At 50.8% G+C, this 23,421-nt stretch overlaps 1 protein-coding gene across 1 annotated transcript in view; it reads right to left on the bottom strand.

The window, feature by feature from the left end:
* Positions 1-22,943, bottom strand: part of ABAT (4-aminobutyrate aminotransferase) — an 80,977-nt gene extending 58,034 nt beyond the window's left edge. Inside the window, exon 1 of the mRNA XM_021698065.1 lies at positions 22,846-22,943. The gene's annotated coding sequence lies outside the window, so the exon portion shown is untranslated. The remainder of the gene's footprint in view (positions 1-22,845) is intronic.
* Positions 22,944-23,421: the final 478 nt, after the last annotated feature.

Below are 23,421 nucleotides of genomic sequence, written 5' to 3'. Positions count from 1 at the left end.
CAAAAACAAAACCATAAACCAGTACATGGGAAAGCAAGACTTGAAAGAAAGAAACATATTTTCTGTTCAACATTTTTATCTTTCATCTATGGTTGGCGGTCTACTTTTTTGTATTTTCTGAATTATTGTGATGACGTGCATTATTATTATTAGTTTACTCCAATGTTTGGAGGAAAGATGCCTCTCTGGCTTTCTCGAATAATTTACAGAAAGAAGGCATAAGAGGGGTGAGTGCAGCCTCAGTTAATGGCAGGCGAGTGCTTCTAGACATTTAATTATAGGAAAACAACTACTGAATAATTTGACATGGCATTAACACAGAGCCCAGAGGCACTTGAAAATTGATCAGTGTTCGGTGTGGTTTCCGAAGGTGTGGAAAGAGGAGATGAGCTTCCAAATGGACTATAAAAACTACATTAGTTTTCTGGCATTGAACCAGGTCAAACCAGATTCCAATCCCCAGGTGGAAATGCTTACAAGGTGAAAGTGGGTCAACGTCGGCAGGAGTTCAGTCAACACACAACGGGACTTCTCGGCTCATCTCAGGACGGTGGCGGGGGGAGGGGGAGAGGTGGAAGCTCGAGCTTCAGCTCAGAGTCTGGGGGTCTGGAGTTCACACAAGGTCCCAGAAGAGGATGCTCTGCCACTTTGCCACCCGGACACTCAGACTCTAGGCTAGGGGTCTACAAATGCTGGCCAGCTGCCTCATTTTGCAGATAAACATTTCTGGAACACTCAATCATCTGCGGCAGCTACAGCCACCTTTAAGAGCTAGGCTGGCAGAGCGGAGAAGCCATGACAGAAACCGCAGGACCACAGGCTGAGGGCATTTACCATCTGGCCCTTTGCACACAGTTCATTGACCTTCCATCCAGGGACTCGCGGCCTTCAAGCCGCAGATCTGTCCCGTCTTCCCAATAACAAACCCACGGTCCGTGTCGGTCCATTCCACAAGGAGTTTGTTTTTCGAGAGGGCATGCACACCCCGCCGCTTTCCACAGCAGACGGTGTCTGGTTTTTCTGCCAACACGTCGGCAGTGCTGGAGGGGCGTGCTTCTCCAGACTCGGCACCGGCAGTCTGCCTCATTTTGCTGTATTGGCCAGTATTTGTAAGACCCTTTCCCTTGAAATGATTTTGCATTTTAACAAATAAGTTTAAGTAATTTTACATCACTATTCTGTCTGGAAAGCAGTATCACTTAATACAAAGAGTTGGTTCCCGTTGAAATGACAGGATGACAACAGAGCTGTGTGGTCACCTGCACCTGGGGCTGGGGGCCCGCACGAGGCTCCAGGCCACCCAACCGTTCCAGGGGCCCCCTCTACAGGATTCCATCTGACCCATCGGTAATCCCGCTGGCTTTACCTTGGGAACAGATCCAGAATCTGCCCGGTTCTCCCACTGCCACACGTGTCCAAACCCCCAGGGCACCCCCCATGGCCTCCTACCCAGAAGCCAGACAGAAGGATGGGGTATGATCCACTTCCATGACACATGGGCAGCAGGCAAATTCACAGAGACGGAAAGTAGGTTTAAGGTTACTGGTTGCTGGAGTTATTGCTTACTGGTTGCAGAATTTCTATTTGGGGAGACGAAAAGTTTTTGGAACCAGATAGCAGTAAAGGTTGCACATCCCGGTGTATGTAATTCATACCACTGAATTGTACACTGAAAAATGTCAAATTTGGTGACATATATTTTACCACAATTTGAAAACATTAAGAATGTCATATACCCAAACCCACTGAATTGTATGCTTTGAAGGGGTGAATTGTACGATATGTGAATTATGCCACGACAGAACTATTAAACATGAAACAACGTGGTGGAAGTGATGTGGTGCCAGTCCAGGCCTGCCTCCATGGAAGAAGGGACTACCTGGGAGACGTCTGAGCCATGAGATGCCCAGGTCACCAGGAGAGGTCCTGGAGGCAGAGCCCCATGGAGAGAGAGGTCAGGAGCACTGTGGTGCCAGGTCTGGGGGTGAAGAAGCCATCTTGGACGTCCAGCCCAGCCGAGCCTTCGGATGATTCCAGCCCCAGCTTCACCTGGCCCAGCACTGCACAAAAGACCCAAGCCAGGAGCACCCAACTCAGGCTGGCCAACTCACAGAAGTGGGGGAGATAATGATCATTGTCTGAAGCCACTAAGTTTTAGAGGCTCACAGCGTGGGAGCCATCTGGTTGAGGGAGAGCCCTCAGGGGGTCGCTTGCCACAGGAAGGAAAATACACAAGCTCTGCGTCAAATATTGGCTCTTCTGGTCACTGCCATTAGCTCTGGCAGGTCACTGAAAGTCAGCTTCCTTAAAACAAGGGGCATACCTGCTTTATCAGCTGGTTCTAAGGAGAGACGATACAGCCAGGGATGTGCCCCACTTTGTCCACCTCTCTGGCCAACCCCGCTGGGCTGCCTGATCCCCCCAGCTCCCCTCTCTCAGCAAGCTCTGATGGGGCCGGGCTTTAGGGGCCCTGGGCCAAGGGGGGCAAACCTACTGCTAGAGGAGAGCTGTGAGCTCAGCTGCTCTGACCTCCCTCTGGTAGCAGGAACACTCGGGCACACAGAGCGGGACTAGTGCCTTTGGAGAGGGCACAGCCCCGCTGACACCTTGACTTTGGAGTTCTGGCCTCCAGCACCGTGAGAGAGTCAACTCCTGCTGTTTAAAGCCACCTTGTCTGTGGTACTTTGTTGTATCAACCCTGGGAAACGACTGTTATCTCAACGAATGTTTCTACCAGTCAGATGAGAGACACCCCGTTCTCATCACCTCCAATCTACAAACTGCCATGTCCCCCACTTTAACATGTACACATGAGGGAAAGAGAGCCCAAGCTCGTAGACGTACCACTCAGGCCTGGGTCTGAACCTAGGCGCCGACTCCACCCCTCATAGCCCGATGTCACTCCAGACAATTCCAGGACAACCTCTCTTTCTGTCTCCGCCCGAATCCAAGCCACCTCCACCACAAGCAGCCTCCTAAATGGTCTCCTTGCCTCCACTGTGGCCCCCATGTCATCCACTTCCCAGGGGCAGCTGGAAGGACTAAGCTCCAAGTCTCCCAAACCTGCACCACGCACCTGCTGTGCCCCCGACCCTGCCTGGAATGTGTGCCCCCCACCTCTGAATGGCCAGCGCCTTCCTCAGCTATCACCCCTCTCAGAGAGGCCTTCCTTGACTCCCACAACCGCACGTCACCAAATGTGATTTTCGTTGTGGCCTGTCACTTTTCTCATTTCTTCATTGATGCGGCTGTCTTCTTGCACTGGAATGCAAGCTCCTCACCTCTCTGGCTCACCTCTATTTCCTAGTGAGTGCACAATATAAATTATGTGTTGAATGCTGCTAAGTCCTTGGGACGTGGACATGTCTGCGGATGGGAGCAGCAGAATGACCTTGTACGAGGAAAACCTAAGATCAACAAATGATCATTCCATCTAGGCAGCTGCCCTCTGGGGAAGTAGGCGGTCTTGGGTTTGCTCAGACAGGCCTGTCCGACATGGGTGCCCTCCCATTTGCCTCCCAGGGCACCTGGCTGCTGGGAACACTCCCCCATCTCTCCGGCAATGGTCCCATCAGCTGGTCCGCATCTGCAGACAAGAAGGGCTGGCCTGGACTCCAGGAACACAGATTGCCAATACGCAAAATTATGGAGAGCTCACAGGCAGAGGGCAACCTTCTTCCCTGGAACTCCCCCTGCAAGGTCACACCGGCCTTCTGTGTGTCCAGAGCTGTGCTGAGTCCTGGGCAGAGTGGAATGAGCAATAGGACCCTGAACAACAGAGGTAACGGGCTCTGGGGGTTATGGGCGTGAGCTGGGCCCTGAGACGCAGGTTTGAGTCCAGCCGTGCCTGTAACATGGCTGCAGTCCTGGGTAAGTTACAAAACAAAAGGGAAATAGCCAGAATGGGCAGATTTCGGGCTAATAACTTAAGAAAACTTCTTGCATGGGAATGGGTTCCACTCAGACTCTGGACATCCCCTCTAGGATGCAGGAGAGGGGCTTCAAGCATCCAGGAAGGGGCCTGGTTAGACTGCATCAGCTCAGAGGTCCCTCCCGGCCCCAGGTTCTGAGACTCTGTGCCTGTGTGATTGCCCACTCTCCTGGGGCCACTGCTGTGCTCCAAGGAATGGCAGGTAACTAATGTCCCAGGCAAACTGCTCCACTCGGTTATCACCAATAGCTGCTGGTGCCTGTGTTCACCGCGAGTGCTATTCGTTCAAGACTTAGCAGCGCTCCGTTGTGGGGAAGACTCGTTCCCATTTCGCAGATAGGGAAACTGAGGCTCAGAGTAGTTTAGGCAAAACTCACCCCCACCCTTGTAGCAAATAAGTGGCAGCTGGGATTTGAACCCATGTCTGTCTGGCTGCCTCGCTTTTCTGCAGTCACGAGTATGGTGCTATGAGGTGATTCTACAGAGACAGAGAAGCACAACCTCTACCGTCCTTGGGCTCCTGCAGGAAATGAAAACTCCAGCAAGGTGCCGGCCTCTTATCGCAGCCAATGCGAACCAACCATCTGTTTCCCATTCAGTCGTTTAGCAGAAATCTCTGAGGAGTCCCCCCCCTCTCTCACAATGCCAGCTCAAGTGTACAATGTCTTGTACACTCAGCAACTTTCCCCTACAACCATGTGGCACCGACATGCTACTCTTATTTCCAAAGGACGTCCCCCGGCAAAGCTTGAGGAGCCTGGGAACAAAGAGCTCTGGTCACAAGGACGGATGCCGGTGGCCCCAGTACCAGCCGCTCAGGCTCAATGCCTGGGATCCCTGGCCGAGTGGTGTGGGCAGAAGCCGGCCTGCCAGGCCTTGTGTCCCTGTGAAATACATCGGGGACGGGGAAGTGGTCGGGGAAGTGCAGCATGTGGGTGAAGAAGGGAGAGCAGGCTGTGTCTCCAAACTGGAACTCGGGTGTTAGGATGTGGTGGCCTGCCACATTTTCTTTCTTCTTCTCTGCCTGGGAGCTCCAGATTTCTAAGTTACTCCATGGGTGGCTCAGCCTTCAGAGGGCACCTGCCACGGCCAATTCCAATGGGCCATTCCACTCAAACACAAGTCCCTCTTTTAGCAAAGTGGTGGCAGTGACTGGGAAACGCAAATTTAAAACTCTAAAAGCTGGATAATCAGATCTTGTCCAATCCTCCCTTTTAACAGAGTGAAAAAACAAGGCTCTGAGAAGACAAGGAATTTGTCTGATGCCTCATTGGAGGTTCTAGATGGCAAGGAACAGGACTCCACTTCTAGAGGGTCTGCTGTCTGCCCTGACAACCAAAATCTCACAACAAATTCTGTGAAGCGGGTTCTATCATCTTGCCCATTCTCCAGATGAAGAAGCTGAGGCTCAGAGTCACGTCACTTCCCAATACCCACTGAGTCACCCCCAGTTCTTGGGTCTAAAACCGCATCAGTGTGCAGATATGGGTGCCTGGGACGAAGCCCAGTGAATAAAGCAAATAGATTCAATTTAAAGAAATGATGGTGAGGATAATGCTGGTTTCTACCGAGCAATTACTCTGTGTCAGGCACTCTTCTGAGTGTCTCCACGTATTACCTCATTTACTCCCCACCACGACCATCACAGTGGATACGATGGTTACCCCCATCTACCCAGCTGAGGTGCAGAGAGGTTAACCGATGAGCTCAAGGTTTTAAGGCTGAGCTGGGGATTGGAACCCGTGGGTGGATGGCATCCACGCTGAGTTTCTGGTTGTGACTACAGATTAGCAAAATGTTACCATTGGGGGAAACTGAGTGCAGAGCACACCGAATCTCCTTGTATTATTTCTTACAACTATGCGTGAATCTACAAGGATCTCAAAACAGTAAGCTTACTGGAAAAAGATGAGCAAGATGAAAACAAAAGAAATCCCTCCAAGTAAATTCGGAACCAAAATGTACACGGAACCCTGTCAAGAACTTCTCTGAAAGGGTTTATCCAAATATCCAAATAACATGTTCATGTATTCATTCAAGAAACACCCAGCCACGTGTTCATTTTATGCCAGCTCCTGGGATGATGCTGGGGACATGGAAAGGACATATAAAGCCTGTGTCCTCATGGGATTCACAGTTGAGTGCTGGAGAAAGAGAGTGGTAAGCCCCTGTGAGAAGGAGGGCCCCAACAATGACTTCCCCCAAAGAGAGGTGGGCACCCTGGTCTGGGGCGGCCAGAGGACCTTCCTCCATGAATGACGGGGGACCTGCCCTAAGCAACAAGAGGCTGCCTCTCTGGGACAGACTGTCCTTGAACTCTATCACTGAAGATGGGAATTTCAAAATTTCAACCACATATAATCTTGGCTAAGTTACTTAGACCCTCTGTACCTGTTTCCTCGTTTGTAAGATGTTGATGAGAACAGGAAGTACCTTGGGGGTTAAATAATAATACCTGTAAAGTGCTCGGAACAGAGGTTAGTCAAAGGGTTTCATTTGCCCTTTTGTTCCCTGTGAAAATCAGAGCTGTGCGCTGCCCCCTGCATCACCCCCATAGCAAGCCCTGACAGCAAGGGCAGCGAGCTTCGTGTGTGGATGTCCCTGAGCCCTGCAGCTGGCTCTGTTCATTCACACCAGTGACAGGATGTAGAGGGGGTCCCTGCAGTCCCCCAGCTGAGCCTTGGCAGGACCTTCCCAGCAACCCCGGCGCCTGGGAGGGGACCATGCCTCATTTCATAACCTTCTCCAGGTTAAAGACTACCAGTCCCAGGAAAATTCGGTTACCATCTACTACCTCCTACGACATACCTTTGGCTCCTTCAAAGGTCTTAATCAAGCGAATCTCTCCCGAACTGCACTGGGGAAAGTGTTTATCCAGTTGCACAGGGCAGTGGAACTCCTATACAAAGGGCAAGGAGAGGCTTGCACACTTGCTCCTTCCCTCAAGATAAACGTGCAGACAGCTCCCCTGGACGAACACAGTGACCTTTGGCACACCGCGCTGAGCAGCATGGCCGGAGTTTATGAACATTCCTCATTCCCAGAAGAAGGGCAAGAATATGGTATGGCAGGTGCTCAGGGCTTCAGGCCCCTGTAGGGGATTTTTCTCCACTTCCCCCATCAACCCAGGGGCGAATCTGCACTATTAGAAGCAGACTGGAATGCAGGATCTGGAGTGGTGAGTTTCAAAATCGACGCCGGGTTCAGTGGCCCCCTCCTTACTGATGTTATCTTAAGCATTCTACTGACTCCAACGCAGAGCTCCCATCCTAGTGGGAGAACCCCCAGAAACTCCCTGAGAACCAATCACCAGTAACAAGGAGGCATAGAGAGAGATGTGCTCCCCAATGCAAACGACCTCTGAAAACTCTAGAAAGGGTATGGAAAAGGCGTGCTTTTAAGCAGGGTCTCTCCACCTTAGCACTATGGATTTTGTGGGCCAAGTCCTTCTGTGTCGTGTGTGGTGGGGGCTGCCCTGTGCCCTGCAGGATGGTTAGCGACAGCCCTGGCTTCTGCTCACTAGGTGCCAATGTTGCTGCCTGCCCCCAACCCCCTGCAGGCTGTGACATCCCAAGGTGTCTCCAGACCTTGACAAATGTTCTCTAGCGTGGGAGGAGGGGCAGGGCACAGTCGCCCTGGTGGAAATCTCCTCCTCTTAAGGAACAATGGCAGGTCATCCCCTCCAAGGGACCCACAGAGCAGTTCAAACTCCAGCTCCTGAGCTTGGTTTCTGGGGAGCAGGGGCAAGTTTGGTCATGGCCCTTCCTCTGTAAAATGGGTCTGAAATCATGTCACGGGGTTGTGAGGGAGTTCCTGAGAGGGTGCTCGCAGCAAGCACACGGACGGCCAAGCACAGCCTAGATGCTCAGGCCACAGAGCATGCTCTGACACAAGGAGCATGGTCCAGCAGAGGTAAGGGACACGCAGAAATCTGCATTCTGCTGGATTTTTACCCCTGACCTATCCCACTATAGGGGGGAATGCCAATCCTTATTCCCAGACTGCACCATCTCTCCAGGCTCTGAAACCTCCCTGGAGCTCCCGGCTGCTTTGTTCTCTTGCCAACAAATTCCTGCCTTGAAGACTCCCAAGGAACACAACAGATGCCTGGATTCATGAAAACAACAGCAATCTTGTCGGCCGCGTCTGGATCTCTCATCCCGAAACAGAGATGGACCCATTTTAATGAGATTTTGAGCACTGGTGTATATAGATCTCTTCCCCACCTCCCAATTCTGTAAAAACCCAGCAGACATACATCTTGATTACAACCTTCTCAATTACCCCACTTAGAAAGAACTCAAACCCCATACTGGCTACCAAATTAAAACGGCAGTGCCAAGAGCAGGATCGGGGGTCTTAGGCCTAGATGCTCCTCCGTGCAGCTCAGGGTATGCATCTGGGGACATTTTAGAATCCTGACTCAGAACAGTGCTGTAAGGATGCCGGAGAAGTTCTTCAACAGTCTGACCCTCTCCTTATTTTGAAAAGGAAAAAACAGTACTGGGGCGCCTGGGTGGCTCAGTCAGTTAAGCGTCTGCCTTCAGCTCAGGTCATGATCCCAGGGTCCTGGGATGGAGCCCCGCATCGGGCTCTCTGCTCAGCAGGGAGCCTGCTTCTCCCTCTCCCTCTGCCTGCCGCTCTGGCTACTTGTGATCTCTCTCTCTCTGTCAAATAAATAAATAAAATCTTAAAAAAAAAAATACCACTCAAGTTCAGAAATTAAATTTGTTGAGAGCTGGAAACTATCATATTTGTCCCTTGGAAGCTGTGTGGTCTTAGGCAAGTGGCTTAGGCTCTCTGAGCTTCCGTTTTCTCATCCATGGACTGAGGATACCAGCACCTCCCCAGGGTGATGAGTAGGGATGATGATGAAGAGCGAGAGGAACAGTTCCAGCCCGCGGCACGGCGTCTGGCTGCAGGCCCGTCCCAGGAGGGCCCAGCTGGCAAGACATGGTTGCCAGGCTGGGGGCAGAAGGCTGTGCTAGGCAGACCTGTGTGGAGGAGGAGCTGTCCCTTCCGCGGCTGGCAAAACCCAAGTGCTCGGTGCCAGATGCTGCAGGATGAGGCTAAATGAACAGAGGTGTCACTCCAGAGGTTGCTGCACATTTTCTCCTGCAAAGAAGCAACCCTAGGTGTGCTGGAAGGGCTCTCGGGACTGTTCTTAATCTGGAAGATTCAAGGCGACTCCTGCTATTTGCTCAGGATAATTGTTTTTCTTTCTTAAAGATTTTATTTATTTATTTGACAGAGAGAGCACAAGCAGGGGGAGAGGGAGAGGGAGAAGCAGATTCCCTGCTGAGCAGGGAGCCTGATGTGGGACTCAATCCCAGGACCCTGGGATCATGACCTGAGCTGAAGGCAGCTGCTTAACCGACTGAGCCACCCAGGTACCCTGCTCAGGATAATTGTTAATGATGGTACAAAAACCAGCCCATGAACATGGTTCAAAGGCCTGGAGGTCCGGCCCTGCTCACTGTTCTAATTTCCACATATACCACCTTTCCCTCCCTCTGTGTTCTCCCATTTCGATCTGGTATCTGTCTCATGTAGGCTTCTGCCTCAGAGCCCTTGCAGATGCTATTCCCACTACCCCAGATACTTTTCCCTTGCTTCTGATTCCTTAATTCCTATACAACTCATGACACACCTCTTCCAGGAAGCCTTCCCTGACCCTCTCCCTCTAGATCAAATCCTCCTCTTCACATACTGTAAGACCCACAGGCCTCTCCCTTTTGTGGGCACCGCCACACTGTCATGGCGTCTCTATTTCTATAGCTATTTGGTTCATGTCTGGCTGCTTACAAGACAGCAGAACTCTTTACGCTGTGTTTATACTTAAAATCATATCCCCAACATTACACTGTCTGGGACCACATTGGGCCCTCAGTAGATTTTTGTTAAATTGTTAGTAGCAGTCTCTTTAGAGGGCAATCTGGCACGTTCTATCACACTCCAAGGCTACCGTGGTTAAGATGACATGGTGTGGGGGCAAAGACAAACACCAACGCAACAGAACAGAGAACAGAAGAAGAGACCTATGACAAAATGGCAGTGATATTGGATCAATTAGATTATCCCTACGGAAAGAAAAATTTCTCATGATCCTCCTTAACACAGTACATAAAGATCAACCCCAGGCAGTAGTAGACATAGATCCAAAAGGTAAAACGTGGAAGCTTTTAGGAGGGGGCACTGTGGATGACCTTGGGTTACTGAAAAAGGACACAAAAAGCATTAACTGTAAAAGAAAAGATTAATAATGTGAGCTATACAAAAATTAAAAATTCCAATCACCAAAAGTCACCAGGAAAATGAGAATCACACCATAGGGTATAAGCTATTTGCAAAACATACAACTGCCAAAGGGATCATTATCAAGCATGACAAAGACACTTACAAAGCAGTTAGAAAAAAACCCCAGACAATTTAAAAGAAACATGGACAAGGGATCTGAACAGGCACTTCATAAAAGAACAAATCCAAACCACCAAGAAACACATAGAAGGGATGATCAAATTCAGTGAGTAAGTAGGGAAATTTTAAAAACCACTACACACCCACCAGAATGGCTAAAATTACAAAATACAATAGCAAGTCAAGGTACTGGAGCTGGATGGGATATGGAGCAACTGGAAGTCTCATACAATGGCTGGTGGAGCCTGAATCGGGCAGCCACTTTGTGCTCATGGCAGCACTATGTGTAACAGCCTTGCTATGGACTGCATTGTGTTTCCTCCTTCATACATTGAAGCCCCAACCCTCAGTGTGATGGTATTTGGAGATGGGACCTTTGGGAGATAGGTAGGTTGAGATGAGGTGGTGAGAGTGGAGCTCTCACGGTAGGATAAGTGTCCTCGAAAGAAGAAGAGACACCAGAGTGCCATGTGGGTACACAGCGGGAAGGCGACCATGTGCAAGCCAGGACGAGAGCCCTTGCCGGAACTTGAAGGTGCTGGCACCCTGATCTCAGACCTTTAGCTTCCGGAACTGTGAGAAATGCATTTCTATTATTCAAGCCCCCCTAGTCTATGGTATTTTGTTATGGTGCCTGGGCAGACGAAGACAGACCTCAAAGTGCAAACAGTGCAAATGTCCCCCAGCAGTGGGGTAAAGAAAATGATGGCCCATGCACACACTGGATTACTGGCCAACAATGAAAACAAATGGACAAAGCTACGGGGAACAGCAATGTCAGGGCATGCAGAAGAAGCTAGACACAACAGAACACAATGGAAAAAAACAGACAAAATTAATCTGTCATGAAGGATGCATCCTCAGGTAGTACAAGTGCAAGAGCCCTACACAAGAGCAAGGACAGGCTCTGGGAGAGACTGGAAGGGCTTCTGTGGGGCTGGGATCACGGTTACGAAGGGCACGAGGAGCCTGTTGTTTCCGGCTCCCAGTGGGCGGTCTACTTGCTGACTTGGTTGCAGTTATAGGACCGCTAGCTCCGTGAAAAAAGACTGAATTGTTCTTTTTTGTTTTGTGTACGTTTCCATATGCATGCTATATTTAATAAGAAAAAGGTTTCCAGGGGCGCCTGGGTGGCTCAGTCAGGTGAGCGTCTGTCTGCCTTTGGCTCGGGTCATGATCCCAGGGTCCTGGGATCAAGCCCCGCATCAGGCTCCCTGCTCGGCAAGGGGCCTGCTTCTCCCTCTCCCACTCCCCCTGCTTGTGTTCCCTCTCTTGCTGTCTCTTTCTGTCAAAAAAAAAGAAAACGAAAAAGAAAAAGGTCTCCAGAAAGGATGTGAAAACAAAACAAAACCAAACCCTACACACATAGCTTTTGATGTAGCAATTCCACTTCTAGGAATTCATCCTCCGGAAATATTTGCACATGTGTGAAATGACTATGTGCATTGCTGTCCATTCCTGCCTCCTCTGGGATGGCAAGATACTGGGATCAATCCAGAACCCATTAACAGGGGCTGGTGGGATAAATAAGTGCCCAACACCACGGAATGCTCTGCAGCCATGAAAAGGGGTAAGAAGAGCCTCCTGCAATATATTCAGGATAAAAAACAAAGTGTGAGGGGCACCTGGGTGGCTCAGTTGGTTAAGCGTCCAACTCTTGATTTCAGCTCCGGTCGTGATCTCAGGGTCCTGGGATTGAGCCCTGAGTTGGGCTCCGTGCTCAGCGGGGAGTCTACTTAAGATTCTCTCTCTCCCTCTGCCCCTCCTCCCCTAAAAAAACAAAACAAAACAAAACAAAAAAACAAAGCGCAAAACAGTGACCCCCTTTAAAATACTGGAGCTGCCTCTAGGGAAAGGAAGAGGCCCAGGAGATTCGAATAAAGGAGGGAAATTTATTTTTCTTTGTAAACTGAGTTGTACTATTTGAGTATTTTACCATGCGCTACTCTGCCTACTCAGAAAATAAATTATCGCTTAAAAACAGAGTAAGTACATACAGGCTGGGTGGATAAAGGCACGGGAAGGGAAGGAGCAGGATTCTGACTCTCTGGCCCTTGGAGGTCACACATTTGAAGATGGGTTTTGGAGCCAGGCAGGTCTCAGATCAAGTCCAGTTTATGGCCCTTCCTACCTCTGACCTTGGCCAAGGGACTTAAAACTCTGATTCTGCCTTCATCCACAAAAGAGGACCTTCCCATTTGGGTACTGAGAGCATTAAATGAGATCATCCAGAGCCTGGTGTCTGGCAGGTAGAAAGCATTCAACCACATTCGCCCTGACCATCCTACCTGGTAACCACCAATATGTTGTTCCAAGACGTGGTATCCTTGTTGCCATTTTACAGATGAGGAAACAGGTCCAGAAGTCACCACCTCTGGGGCCTTCCACAGGCCGGCAACACACGTGACCTTTCCCTTGACCCCATAGGAACATCGAAACAGCAGGCCCTCGAGGGGGGGCACACGGCCGAAAGGGATCAATGACTACAAATAATCCGAGTTATTTGTGGGCGGTGGCTGCTGAAGGAAGCGCTCTGGACTTTCCTCTGCCTGCTGCTGGTCTTATTCAGCACTTCTGACTTTTTAATTCTGCTTTCTCATTTGCCACAGCAGCTGGTCAAGGGATAAGACATTATTATTTCTGTTGAATGATAAGTAAAGGGAGGTCAGGTAGGGGGGTGGGGGGATGGGGACAATGCACACAATGCACAGCGGCATCCGTGTGGCTCAGGGTTAGGCCCGGGGCCTCAGAGTCTGTACACCTGGGTTTCTTGGTGGACATGCTGCTATTACTCTGAGAGCCGGGGCAAGTCTGCCATCCTCTCTGGGCCTGCATTCCCACCCCTGCAATCTGACCAGTCTTTCCTCCAGGGACATGAGCAAATATACATAAACCCCTTAGAACAGGCCTAGCAATAGCCCTGGCACCCACTGAATCCTGGGCAAATATGAGTGGCCAATATTTATGGGTCCTTGCCATTAGGGTAGGCAGAGTCCAGGATCTTCTGAAGGTTTCCTCTTGTCCCTCTAGCTTATGGTTACTCTGACAACCTAGCTCTGAAGCCCTCCTGGACCCTGTCCCCAGGGCTGAAAGTCCACGTCCTTGTGTGTGCTGCTCTTCTGTGAGCCCTGCTTTCGGCCCCTGGGAGACCATGCACTTAGGGCTGGGGCAGGATGTCAGGCTTGCAAACCCGCATGCAGGCAGTAATTTGCACAAGTGCTCCTTGCCTTGGTGTGCTTATTTCCAGCCTGTCCCCAGAAGGGTGCTCAGCCTGCAACGCCAGCAGAGAGCTATTTACAGCTCTGGGCAAGGAGAGGGGAGGCAGGCTCTGTTCCCACACAGGAACAGCCCTCCCGAAGTGGCTTGCTCTTTTGGCTGCTTGTAAGAGGCTGTTCAGCCAACCCGGTCCCCAGAGGAGTTTTGAGGTCCTAAAAGCTTTTGCTGAAAGGCCAGGGATCTGCCCCAAGGGTTGTCTGGTTTCCTCAGGGAACTTGTGCTCAAAGGCAGATGGGAAGTGTCCCTAGGGTCCCCCCAGTAGAGCTGCCAATGAGTTCTAGAGATCTGGACGGAGGAGGGGATACAGTAGGCCTGTCAAAACCATGGACAGCTCTAGCCATTCTACTACCACTCTAGTCAGAGGTGGACAAACAGTGGTGGAGTGCTGGGGTGGGAAAAGACATCCGGTCCACTGGCCCATTTATGTAAATAAAGTTCTGTTAGAATAGAGACTTGCCCATTCATTACATTGTCTCTGGCGTCTGTCGTGGTACAGGTGAATAGTTGTGATTGTTAACCATATGGCCCGCAAAGGCTCAAGTATTTACTAATCTGCCCCTTTACAGAAGAAATTTGCCGAGACTTACATTAGGTGATGTCCCTGTCATCTCATCTTTTATCAGGCTTCTCTGATCCAGCTATAGGTGGAGTCTGCTCTTCCCCCAGCTTCTAGAAGGATTTTTCTCCAGTGCTAATCAAATCAGGTCACCTCGTTGCTTAAAACCCTTCCATGGTTCCCTATTGGTCTCTGCGTCAAGTCCACACATTATCATTGGTCACCTGGATGTCCATATCTGGCCCTCCTGAAGTTTTCCCTCTCCTCATTCACCCACCCGATGCTCCACTGAAGGCCTCCACCATCCTCTGAACATTGGTTTTATAGGAGGGAAAAAACTGTGTCTCAATGGAATATTATGCATTATCTGCATACAATACAAACTTTCCAGTTATCTGATTCTAGCCCTGTTCATTATCTTTGAGCTGTTTTTTCCAATCCTTTGTAAGTTGTAGGAAACTGATAGACAAGCAAATTCTGTCTTGTCCAATCATCTCCCCCTTCCATTTGCAATTCATTTCAACATTCCTTTTCTCCATACATAATTGTGCTTTAGTTGACTTCGCCTTTGAACTGGTTCTAACATCTGCCCAGTTCCCTCATTGAGTGAGCTTAATACAATCTTAAACAAGTGTCTGTTTTTGTGTCTGCATGGGAATCATGATTTTAACCTTTTTTTATCTGAAGATTTTTTTCTTCTTTTTTTTTTTTTTTAAAGAGTTTATTTGACAGAGAGAGAGAGCACAAGCAGTGGGAGCGGCAGGCAAAGGGAGAGGGAGAAACAGGCTCCCCACTAAGCAGAGAGCCTGACTTGGGGCTCGATATCAGGACCCTGGGATCATGACCCGAGCCGAAGCCAGACAAGACGCTTAACCGATTGAGCCACCCAGGCGTCCCTGAAGATTTTCTTTTAACAGTTTTCTGTGAAGTCTCTGAGCCTCTGTTCAAGTTCTCTCTGTCAAGAACATCTTTCCCGCCTTTTTCTCCTGCAATTTCTTCCCCAGCATCCCCAGGGTTTCTCTGACTTCCAACCTCTATGTACTCCCAGCCTCCCCGGGATGCATCTCGCTGAACGGCAGCTGTTCTGGTCTGTCTCCCCACAGCTCGCCTAGAAGATCCTCTGGTGTAGCAGCTGGGTCTCTATCTCTCCCGTGTCATGCACACACACACCCCTAGTACTCTACAGGACACACGGAAGTTGTGCAACAAGCAGACACATTAATGAATGAACGAACGCTGGGTGATGAGACTGCTCACCTAGACAGAAGCCACTAAGGGCGAGACCTTGTTCTCCTCGCTCAATACTCTATACACAATGCCAGTGTCTGGCATCTGCTGAGTACCCGATAAATACTTGTTGAAAACATGAAACCATACCACTCAACTTCTGGTTCCTGGCCTACTTTTTTTTTTTTTTTTTAAGATTTTATTTATCTGAGAGAGAAAGAGCGCACAAGCAGGGGGAGGGACCGAGGGAGAGGGAGAAGCAGGCTCCCTGCTGAGCAGGGAGCCCGATGTGGGGCTCAATCCCAGGACCCCAAGATCATGACCTGAGCTGAAGGCAGACGCTTAACTGACTGAGCCACCCAGGTACCCCGCTTGGACTACTTTTAAGTAATCTCCCATTTCTCCGCTTCGGAAGAGCAAGCACAGCCGCTTCTGAATACCACCCTCCCGCGCCACACTGTCATGCGTCACCACAAGTGGCACTTCAAGCCCTCTGGGTCCTGCTCCCCTTGAGGGAATGGATGGCAATCTCCGTTCTGCTTCATGGCCATCTTGCGACCTTGAGCAAGGCACTGCCCCTCTGGGCCTCTGTTTTCCCATGGGTCAGGCCCTCGGTTCAGACATTCCAAGAGATGAAGTACATAAGGGAAAGACAGGAAAGACCAGTAATGCCCAAATGATGTTCCAGCCCAGACACCATTTACACTGTAACAAACACTGTCAGTGTAACTCATTGGCAAAGCTAAGTAGGGCCTAGCTCTGAGTTGTGAGGGTGATACAGGTGTCCTAGGACAAGGTCTCCAAACCTGAATGTGACTATGAATCCTGCCTTCCACCTGCCACCGCCAACCTGAGATATTGTTAAAATATAGATTTGCATTCTGTAGGCCTATGTAAGGTCCAACAGTCTGCATTTCTTTTCTTTTCTTTTTTTTAAAGCTTTATTTATTTTTTTAGAGAGAGCAGGAGGGGCAGAGGGAGAGAGTATCTCAAGTAGACTCCCCACTGAGTGCATACAATACAAACTCAGGGCTTAATCCCCTGACCCCGAGGTCAGGACCTGAGCTGAAACCAAGAGTCGGTTGCCTAATCGACTGAACCACCCAAGCGCCCCCAATAGTCTGCATTTCGAATGAGTATCCAGATGCTACAGTGCGGCTGGGCATTGTACCACATTTCCAGAAGTAAGGTGCTAGGACACAATGGGTCCCAGCTTTGAAGAAATTCTCAGTGTGGCCAAGGGACAGATCTCCAGCATGCTGCCAATAGTCTAAGGCAATAAATGTGACTACTTAAATGGGAAGTCTTGGTAGTTAAGCCTATAGACCTCTGAGAAAGGACAGGTTGGCAAGGTGGAGGATTCCAGTGCAGGGTTCTCAAAGAACATGGATGGAAAACAGGTTGGGAGTATTCTGCCAGGCCAATGACTCTACTGAAGTCTGGTGGTGGGGCCCCACCAATCTGTGTGTTAACAAGCCCTCCAGGGCTTCTTATGCTCAAGTGTGAGAACCACTGTGCTAGGGGGAGAGAAAGGGTAGAATATTCTAGGTTGACAAACAGTGTTTTGTTTTCCCATAGTAGAATTTCAGGCACATGTCTGGGCTTTAAAAATTGCATTCATCTAGGGGCGCCTGGGTGGCTCAGATGGTTAAGCATCTGCCTTCGGCTCAGGTCATGATCCCAGGGTCCTGGGATTGAGTCCCGCATCGGGTTCCCTGCTAGGCGGGAAGCCTGCTTCTCCCTCTGCCTCTGCCTCTCTCTCTCTGACTCTCATGAATAAATAAATAAAAAACATTAAAAAAAATAAATAAATTGCATTCATCTATTCATCCATCCATTCACACACTCATCCATCAATTTATCCAACCAACAAAGTGGTTGTGTCCATGCATCCAACCATCTATCCATCCGCCCATCCACTCACCCACCCAACATCCAACAAGTATGTCCTGAATGTCTACCATGAACCCTTTTGGGCACAAGAGATAGGACTGAAATTGTAGATATACACATCTGTCTTAGCCTCTAAACCAGTGATTCTCTACCAGAGACAAGTTTGCCCCCATGGGACATGTGGTAATGTCTGGAGACGTTTTTGGTTGTCCCAACATGGGGGAAAGCGTGCTACTGGGCTTTAGTGGGGTAGGGGCCAGGGATGATGCTAAACATGCACAGGACAGCCCCCCAAAATTAATAGTGTTGAGGTTGAGAAACTTTGCTCTAGACTGGGAGCCCCTTGTGGGAAGTAACTGAATTGTAGTTACCTTGATCTCCTAAGGTCACAAGACTGCCTGAACTACAGGAGCTGAGCAAATGTTTATATGCAAGAGGAAATGGCAACACAAACATACATTCATGTATATAAAGAGCTCTTAAAACTCAACCAAAAGGGGAGCCTGGGCGGCTCAGTCAATTGAGCGTCTGACTTTTGATTTCAGCTCAGGTCATGATCTCAGGGTTGTGGGATCGAGCCCCAGATAGGGCTCTGCACTGAAGGTGGAGCCTGCTTGGGATCCTCTCCTTCTCCCTCTGCCCCAACTTGCACTATCTCTCTCTAAATAAATAAATAAACAGAATTTAAAAAAACCCCAAAAACCTCAATCACAAAAAGACAACCCAACTGAAAGATGAGCAAGGGACTTACATAGATGTTTCTCCAAAGAAAATATACAAATGGCCAACAAGCACACGAGAAGATGCTCAACAACACTAGTCACTAGGGAACCGCAAATCAAAACCAATGAGATACCACTTCACACCTGCTGGAATGGTGGTAATAGTAAAAATAATGGTAATTGGAAAATAACAAGCATTGGTAAGGATGTGGAAAATTGGAACCTTCACACGTTCCTTGCTGGTAGGAATGTAAAATGGTGTCGTTTGGCAGTTCCTCAAAAGGTTAAACAAAGAATTACCATGTGACTGATCATGTGACCTGAGTGGTTCATGCCTGGGCATATCGCCAAAAGAACGGAAACCAAAATTGTCTTTAAACCAAAACTTGTACGTACGTGTTCACAGAAGCAGAGAAGGCCAGGTGTTGGAACACAGTTTTCGGTTAATCCTTTCAGTAATCCTGCTCAGTAATGAGCAGGTCCTATTACTGCCCCTCTTCCCACTACTCTTCTTTTTGCTTTCCACTATTAACCCCTTTCCAAAGACAGGGAAATGAGATGCTGAGAGGTAGAGTGGTCACGGCATGAGGCCATCACGCTGGTAGGAGCCCAATTCAGCTGCAGGCACTCTGACCCCAGAGCCCATTGGAATGCTTAAGGAGTTCCCCAAAGCCAGGGCAGAAGTTCAGTCTGGGGTGGGGAAGCCTCAGATTCCTCTCTCATGGCTCCCGAACTCTCAGAAAGTGCAGAGGCCCAAGTTTCAGCCACCAGAATTGCTGGCATGTGCATTTCCCCAGAGAGAGGGACGGGTCCAGGCAGGAGTGTGCGGTCCTCAGACCTCGCCTGCACCAGCACGCTGACACTGGGGACAGCGGCAGGCCTCCTCTCGTGGGCTGGAGTCCCACGGCTGTACCTCTTGGCAGGGTGACCCAGAGCAAGTCTGTCAACCTGTGTGTGCTGTGTGCTCATTTGTAATGCACAGGAAGCTGGCTAGAGGATTCCTCCTCCTCTTCTTCTTCCCCCATGAATATATTCTATTTTTTTTTTTTGAAGATTTTATTTATTTGAGAGAGAGAGAGAGCGTGCGCGTGCGAAAGCATGAGCAGGGAGAGGGAGAAGCACGCTCCCCGTGAGCAGGGAGCCTGGTGTGGGGCTTGATCCCAGGACCCTAGGATCATGACCAGAGCTGATGGCAGATGCTTAACCGACTGAGCCACCCAGGCACCCCTCCCATGAATATATTCTTATATATACATAGGTCTCTTTCACGCCCCTTGCTTGCCTGACTAATCATTCCCATATGCATTCACATATATCTTTGTTTTTTAATATACTGTATATATTAATTCTGCAACTTTATTGTTTTCACTAAATGTCTCGGGGAACTCTCCAGGTCAGGAATGTACCTCTCCCTCATTTTTCTAAAAAGACTGCTCATTTCCCTCTGTGAACGCATGTGATGTAGCCCCTCCCCGTGCTGGTGCCTCAAAGTCCTGCCGCAGACATTCCTGTGTTCGCCAAGCTGCATGCACGAGTGAACACAGCTATAGGAGAGTCCTAGAGGTGGGAGGGCAGTGTGAGTTCTGGAAGAGATGGCCAGATGACCTTCTGAAGAAGGCTCCAGAACCAGGTTATTTCTGAAACTGTTGCTGGCATGAACATTTGTTTGACCTCTAGCAGGGAAGGGGGTAATGCCCTTAGGCAAGCCATTTAACCTCTGTGAGCCTTAGTTTGCTCATCTGTAAAATAGGAGGCCCAGATTAATGCACATAAAGGTGCTCTGGAGGTGGCAAAGTCCTGTTTTACGTGAAGGATTGAGATCGTTGTTAACACTGAGAGGCTCAGCGGCTGGACACCAACCCCTCCATCATGCAGAAGGGAGAACAAGGAGCCTGAGGAAGGAGAAGAAGGATCAAGGATGTGCAAGACATGTGCGTTAGGCCAGCAGTTCTCAGTGGGAGGGGTGGATGTCATTCCGCCCCCCAGGGGACGTCTGCCAATGCTTGGAGAGAGTTTAGTTGGCATAACTAGAGAGGCCTGTACTGGCATCTAGTAGGGAGAAGGGCCAGAACAGAGCTAAACACCCTCAGTGCACAGGACGGCCCCAGGGACAGAAAATTATTCCGCCCCCAATGTCAACACTGCCGAGGACAGAAGGCCTGCTCTGCGGCTGCCTCTTATCTGATGCCTACCCCCCAACGAACCTCGTTCAAAGATGAGGTAAGTGAGCCTCAGAGAGGGAATGACCTGCCCAAACCTCCCCAGCCATTCACTCTTGGCTCCATCTGACTTTACAGTCTGCGGTCCTAAAAGCACAAAGGTTTTATGACTTTGCACTTGAAATCACAATCATTGCTTCCACCCATTTGTTGTAGTAGCTAAGCACTTTACGAGGATTAACTCGTTTTATGTGGATAAGGTTAATAATCTCCTCAAGATCACATAGCAAGTAGCAGATCTGGGCTCTAGACCCAGATAAGAGGGGTCCAGGGACTGATCTCTTGACCTCTATGCACTCCAGTTCAGCCCCATGCTCTGGAACTTTCACCTTGGCAGCTTGGACTTGGCTCCCTGCTCTAAATCGGAGCATGAGAGCCAACCCTTTAGCTGGAGGCAGGGGGGAGCCCCTGCCTCAAGACCCTCCCATCTGCAGGGACCTGGTCCCTGTTGCCTGGCTGGATGGTTCTGGAGCCCTGCGATTAGTTTCAGCTCTGGCTGCATTCAGTGCCTCAGGAACAGAAGCCATGCTCTGAGCAGGGATACAAGATTGCTGGAGGGACAGGAGGGAAGGGGCCTGTCCAAAGTTCCTGGAGCAAACCCAGCTATGCAACTGAGGCTCCTGCGGCGGTCTCGGGCACCAGCACATTGCAACCCATCTCGTTCGCCATCCTTGACTGATTTGGCTTTTGGCAAGTGTCAGTGTGGTGGTGGGCACAGCAAAAAGCTCCCATGGGGTGAGCAGTTAAGTGCGGACTCCCAGGAGTGGATTTTACAAGGTGGCCTGTTGCGGCGGGGGCAGTGCTGCGTTTCAGCTCTGCCCCATCCTAGCTGCATTACATTCTCAGAGCCTCTGCACCTCCTCTGGCAAGTGGAGAGGTCAGTCCCGGCCGTAAATGTGAGCACTGGAGCTCCTGTCCCAGACGCAAGCACCTCATAATCCCTGCAGAGACTGTGACCAGGTTTGCCACCCACTGGCTGGATGACCTTGAGCAAATGTCTTCCCCTCTTTGTGTCTCTGTTTGCTCAACTGTCAAATGAAGGGGCAGGATCTTTAATCTAGAAGCCTAGAACTCCAGACTTACCTCTCCCTGGGGCTGACCTCTTTGGACATCCAGGACACACATTTCTCCATACCCCATGCCCCGGGTGCAGCTCTAAAGAGCAAGGCAAAGCTCCTTGCCTTTCTCTTTCCTGTCCTTCACCCTTGCCTGCCAGGGAAGAGCTCTTCCCAGGCCCCCTCAAGTCACCAACATCCTGGCCCTTAGCCCAGCAAAGCCAACACTGTCTCCAGCCCAGTGGATGGTTCCTGCAGCATCCACCTTCTCTGGCCAAGTGCCCAGGGAATTCCACTGAGCAGTGCCCACTGGAGCTGGAGGTAAGGGGACAGCCCCAGGGAGCAAGCTGGGGCCCTCCTCTCTGCATCTGACACTCCCTTCTCCAGGGGAGAGGTTGGGCTGCCTCAGGGGAGAACATCCTGATCACCAGCCCTTTGTGTGGGGGATGGGGGGGGGTGTCCCTGGTGGTCCTGCTGCCTCAGAGGCCATCCCTGCTGTCAGAGTTCAGAGGGCAGTAGAAGGGTCCGTCCCTAGGCTCAGGATCCTGGCTTTAAGGGCTTTATTCTTACTAAACCTCATCTGGTCTCATCTCTGGCCAGGGTGGGAGAGGAAAGGTGGGATGGGATTAGGTGGAGCAGTGAGGTGTGGGAGTACAGTCGGGGAAGGATGGGATTTGGGAGAGGCTGGGAGAGGGGGTGTAGGGTGTTAGTGAGAGGCTGTTGGCTTGAAAGGGTTAGAGAGAGGCGGAGTGAGGTGGGCGACTTGGTTCAGATGGGTGGCCAGATCCCAGTCCTACTGCTGAGTATGAAAGCCCTTGCCTCACATCTGTTGGAGGAAGAGGGTACCTTCCCCCAAATGCTTTAATGTGGTGGTGTGTGAGGCAACCATTTCTCTGTAAGGGGTGGAAAGGGGGTCTCAGGCAGGGTGGGGGAGGGGGAGGGAATCATCCATATCTGAAGGCAAATCCCAGAGTCCAGGTGCTGAGTTGGGGTACGCAGTGAGGTCCCTATTGGGTTTGAGGGTGACATGGTGAGTCTCTGCCCCGAGATTTCCCTGCCTTAAGGAGGGGCTTATTTCCCAGGACATCTGGGGGCCTTCATTTTCCCTAGAGGGAGAATGACCTATCTATAACGAAGACCCTCATCATTCCGAAACAAGGGTGGGAGGAGATCCAAACTTAGTTTCTGAGGGAGGCGGAAGGTGCATCCATCTCCGAAGACATCAGGGGGGCCCTAGATACCTGCGGAGGTTCGACCCCACTTTGGGAGGGTACATTCCATCCCAATGGGTAAATTAGGGAGGGGAAATCCTATCTCCAGAGCCTGGGGCTAGGAGGAAGAGCCCATTTCTGACGGGAAAAGGAGGCTATTTTGCTCTCTGGGAGGTGAGAGACCCTCTCTTTTTGGGGGAGGGGACCCGCGTCTCGAGAGGATGAGGGCCCCGATTCTGGGGAAAGACGCCCCGTTTTTGCTCCCTGGGTGCATGGCCAAAGGACTCCATCTCGCGTGGAAGGACCCGCCCGCACGCGACCCGACGCCGGGCCCTTACCTCCAGGCCCAGGCTCCGGTCTGCAGACTCCGATCTGCCGGGCTCCGACTTGAGGTTCCTGCGCTCTGAGCTCCGGGTGCGTCCAGTCTCTGCCCCACTTCCCCCAGCGACTCGCGGGGTTTCCTAGCTCCGCCGAGCCGAGCCGGCCAATCAGCGCTGCCGGCCCCGGCCCTCGCTCGCGCCGCAGCCAATGAGCGCGCCCGCCACGGGCCACCGCCCCCGGGGGGAGGGGGAAGGCAGGGCGGGGGCAGAGTCCGGCCTCCGGGGGCGGAGGAGCCGGGGGCCCGGAGGAGGGACCGCGAGGGCCGGGGGCGAGGGTTGGGGCTGTGGAGGAGGAGGCTGAGGACCCTCATCAGGCCGGAGGGGAGCGTATCTGATGGCCGGGTGGAGAGCGCGTCTCTAAAAGGGGGCGGCTCTATAGGTTGATTTCACCTAGACCTGAATTACCTCCTGTCCTCTTTCCTGGGTCCTGGGGCCTGCGGGTGAGCGTAGCTGCCCCACCTGCACCCCGCGCCCTGGCTCTGGAACCCTAGATCCGGAGTCAGAGTCCGTATGATGCCCTGCCCCTCTCCGCCC

This window comes from Neomonachus schauinslandi, chromosome 5 (assembly GCF_002201575.2).
Source record: "Neomonachus schauinslandi chromosome 5, ASM220157v2, whole genome shotgun sequence".
NCBI lineage: Eukaryota > Metazoa > Chordata > Mammalia > Carnivora > Phocidae > Neomonachus > Neomonachus schauinslandi.
The sequence above is the reverse complement of the archived record's forward strand: the minus strand, read 5'-3'. Positions and strand labels throughout refer to the sequence as shown.